The sequence below is a fragment of the Cebus imitator genome, unplaced genomic scaffold, assembly GCF_001604975.1.
Source record: "Cebus imitator isolate Cc_AM_T3 unplaced genomic scaffold, Cebus_imitator-1.0 Scaffold118, whole genome shotgun sequence".
Lineage (NCBI taxonomy): Eukaryota > Metazoa > Chordata > Mammalia > Primates > Cebidae > Cebus > Cebus imitator.
In genome coordinates this window covers 3,476,286-3,481,108 of record NW_016107433.1, presented here as the reverse complement: position 1 = coordinate 3,481,108, position 4,823 = coordinate 3,476,286, and positions in this window count along the sequence as shown.

Sequence of the window (4,823 nt, the reverse complement as noted above, 5' to 3'; positions counted from 1 at the left end):
CAGGAGTTCAAGACCAGCCCAGGAAACACAGTGAGGCCACATCTCTACAAAATAAATAAATAAATAAATAAATATTAGCCAGGCATGGTGGTGTGTGCCTGCAGTCCTAGCTACTCAAGAGGCTTCAGTGGGAGGATCACTTGGGCCCAGAAGTTGAAGGCTATTGTGAGCTCTGATCGCACCGCTGCACTCCAGCCTGGGCGATAAGAGTGAGACCCCGTCTCTAAAAAAAGAAGAAGACTGTCTGATGATCAGTGTCTCATGGAGAATAAAAACCCATCTCTCACTCTAAGCTGCTTACTTGGACTCATCTCTCTCTATGAAGCCTGCCAGGTCCTCACATACCAGGGGTGGTTTGCTTTCTCTCCAACAGGGATAAATGGGCTTTTCAGCACTTTTGCCAAATTACTGACAGAAGGACCTATTTCCCTTCCTGTGAAAAGAAACTGATAGTGACAGAAGAAAGAGAATAAGTTTAACCACTACATTATACATTGCAAAGAATGAATGGATAAGTAAAACTCCCACATAATACTGTTCCAAATTCCTTCCCAGCCAAAAGTTTGTAAGAATGACCATGAAGTCACAAAGTATCCAACCTGAATTTTTTTTCCTGGATTGTTTATAGCTTCTGCGTTACTACTCTCTTTGGAACATATTATTTTTCATTAACACACCAAGAAGGAGCAGAGTTAATTATTGTATAATTGGAAAATGTCAAGAGATTTTATTTCACCATGCTAGTCTCTTTCAGAGACTAAATTGACTACATAATTTGCCCCATTAGGAATAACATTCACAATTTAACATTTGTGTTCATTTTCCCATGAGTATAAACACTACCATTGTCTCTGGTTCCAAATAATTGGCATTTTTTCCAATAATCTTTGTGCCCAACACTTTGTCATGCACAGGTGAGTACTTAATAAATACAATTGGATGATGGATTTACTCAATTATAGAATATACAAAAATGCTCCATTTTTTAAGTCTCCCAAACAGCGAAACTGTTGCAGCTTTTATGTCCAGCTTAGCTCAAAGCCGGTCTAATTCATTTCAAAAACCCACAAATGTGTAATCAAAGCTCAGAGACAGCTTATAAGCACTTGTGTGCATCACACCTGCCTGCCTAAAACACAAAACACAAACTCAGAATCAAATACAAAGTGAATTGAAAAAACATGTACCGGAATTGGTTTTGCTTTCCCTCATCAAAATTCAGATGAGGAATTCTTTCCACCCACAAGAAAATCGGGATTCAAGATTTAAATGTTATAATCTTTACTAAACAAAACTAAACCCTTCACATTATTTAACATTCCCATGTCTTCTCTTCCAGAATGAAAGAAAGCCCATACACAATGTGTTATTCAAAGTAAACTGGGAATTCATAGTACAAATATGTTGGTGGCTATCATGTGTTGAAGGTAAATACATTGAGCTGTTCACAGCCAGGTGTGCCAGGTGTTTCATCAATGTTTTCATGCTAACAATTTATCATTCAGTGTGGATGGGGCAGTGCCAGGTTGCCACTAGAGCAGCCTGGTGTGCCCAAGTTTAGAGAACAGGGAACAGGGAATGTGTCTTGGTTATAGAACAAAAGAATTCGTTTTATCACTTGCCTTTACCGCTGGAGAAAATGGCTCCTGGTGTGCAGAACTCCATGATAAATGTGCCCCCTCTAGTTCTTTATTGCCTCTGTAAATCACAGGACTGACAGCAGTTAATAAGAAAAGCTTTTGAGTGGTTTTGAAGTTTTGCTTTGTACAAATAAAGTCTCATATTAAAGATTTTGCTAGTCCTCAAGGTGTAGAAAAAGCAGCATGGGTAGACCTTCCATACTTTTAACTGTTTGTTTCCTTTCTTTAATTTTTCAAAACAAAAAGAAAAAAAAACCTTTCAGACATGCACATTGGAATAATATAAATAGATCATAGCTTAAATGGCTGTGTATACTCACAGAGTTGCTGGTGCTGTTGAAATGACAATCCCTTCTTGTTTTTATAAGCTGGATATTCAGATAAATACCAGCAAAGATATGTAGTGGAAAGAAGGTTGCTACAGTAGATTTACTATTATGTTTCTGACCATAATTGTATGCTTTCCCTCTTTTGCCAAAGAAAATTCTGGTTCAGTGCCGAGAACAAGAACTCTAAATTCCACAGAACTGATCAGCTGCCGGTTCAATCACAGGTCCCAGGATCCTGAAATTCTGAAATCATATTTCAGAATATAATTGACGTTAACAGGACTAATAATGCTATCTTACTGAATAGCCTTTTTCTCCACGGAGTTCAAAATACTTTGCCATAACAGCCTTGCAAAATCCTAAAGGACAGGTTTTATTATTTGCACTTTCTTGGGAGGATGAAGCTGAGACACAAAACCAAGGAATGTCATTTTCTGATTATTGCTAAACCCTCCATAGAGTCAAAAACAGGACTAGAGTCCATATTCTTCTCACAAGACCCCACCTATTTTAGTTCACAAAATAAGAATTTCGAATGCATTTTCCTGACAATATCGCCACAGCAAAGTAAAGAAGGGTGTGTAATCCACATAAATTGGCTGAATAACTGTCTGTACACCAGAAATTGGCTAGTTTACAATCTAAGGTTCAACTTCATTTTGCCCCAAGCAACAAGAGTGAATAAAAGTCAGACTTTCAAATTATCTACTTATGGCAGTTTGCTGCTTGGCAGGCATCAAGTTAAAGGGGCAAGACGCTAGCTAATTTTAATGTAGATTTTTATAGCATTCTGATTAAGTCTAGGTATACTAGCAGTGTATGTAGGGCCAAGCTTGAACATTAGGATTTCATTAAACAACTTTACTGAAACAAATTAAGACTAATGTTCCAGTGGTTTTGTTTCCTTTCCATGGTTTGCCTTATCCTAGTCTATTTCTGGCCAATTCTTTCCAAAGCAGATTTTCTTAACCCACCATTCCACGTAAATAAGAATGAACAAGAATCTTCTTGTTCTTCCAGGCTCCTCCACTGAGAATGCCAATGTGAACAGGTTGCCCCAGGAGTCCTCTGTGGCACTTGGCATCACATAACTTTAGTGGGTAAAACTTGGTGCCTTTTCTTGAACCAATGGAGGCAAAAGACAGACGTGTGGTTATCTCCCCACTGTCATCTCTCTCCATCCAGATATTGCTGTCTGAGTCCCAGGATTTCACATGTGCCATGAACTCCTAGGAAATACTGAGGCATAATACTGGCAGGAAAACCCAGGATCTATCCGGATTCTCAGGATAAATTTCTTTGAATCTAATTGAATTCACCAGTAGAAATCTGGCCGAGGTCCTTGCAGGTGAAGAACTCATGTCGAGGAAGTCAAGTCTGTCCAGATGTCATGTAGGTATGGTCAACTCAAAGGGCCCAAAAGAGCTTCCTCACAGACTGATAGCACATTTGACACTCAAGAGACCAACAAGGCTGGGCATGGTGGCTCACGCCTGTAATGCCAACACTTTGGGAGGCTGAGGCTGGCAGATCACCTGAGATCAGGCGTTCGAGACCAGCCAGGCCAACATGGTGAAACCCCATCTCTACTAAAAATACAAAAATGAGATGGGTATGGTGGTACATACCTGTAGTCCCAGCTACTCAGGAGGCTGAAGCAGGAGACTTACTTGAACCTAGGAGGTACAGGTTGCAGTGAGCCAAGATCACACCACTACACTCCAGCCTGGGCAACAGAGTGAGACTCCATCTCAAAAAAAAAAAAAGAGAGAGAGAGACTGACAAGATAGAACAGACACTACAATCTATGTGTATTCACCAGGGTTTAGAACAATAAGCCCCACATCTAAAGGACCAGAGATTGTGTCATTGGATAGAGCTGGATGTAAATCTAAGCTTAACCACTGTCTAGCTTTGTGACTTTACAAATAACTTCATATATCTGAGTTCCTTTAATCCATAGCATTGGTGTATGAGGTTTATAAAGCACTTCCAAACTGCCTCAAAAAGAAGGCACCCAATAAACCACTCATTAATTAATTCAACAAATATGTGCCAGAAAGAGTGCTTTACATATATTATTTTATTTCATCCTCACAACAATTGTATGATTGGTCCTTATGTAACAGCAGGGCAATCAGGAGGACATTGTAAAAGAGATCTCTGTAATAAATAAATAAAAGAGATCACAATCCAGAAGGGTCAGGGCACTACCACAGAAAGAGGAGATGGGCACTACCACAGAAAGAGGAGATGGACCCTGGAATGCAGCCAGAGTGGAAACATGTGGCCTGCAGTCAGTCGTTCCCAGAGGGGGACCCAAAAGTGCCTCTAGAGAGTCAGGACTGAGCATGTAGCAAGCCCAGAGAACGCAACCAGCCAATCAGGATAAGATCTGCCAAAGAAGACTTTCCTATCCCTCTCCCCTCCTCTCTTCCCCCTTGAAGCTCCAAACCTGTGGTGGGATGGTAGAGAGGGGAAGCATCAGGAGAGAAAATGGAGAAGTCAATCCCTCTCCATCCCCTAATGTAAGCTTATCAGCCTGAAGTATTATCCAGCTTGGGAAGAAGATTGACTGTGGCTTAAACATTGAATGAAGGTTGGAATACGGCCTTGGACAGGTCATTTTTTTATTACACAAATTAGATCATTCTATGGCCACAAACACCCAGGGTATATTTTCTTAAGTCTAAGAAAGGTTGTAAAAGCTAAGAGATGTGCCTGAGATTTCACCTAGAGACGGGAAAAAATGGGCCACAGAGTGGATTTAACAGGAATGGAGCAAACAGCTTGTTGGTATACTGTAGAGTTCCACTGTTTCAACAAACCATTACCTGTAATATAAAAGATAATC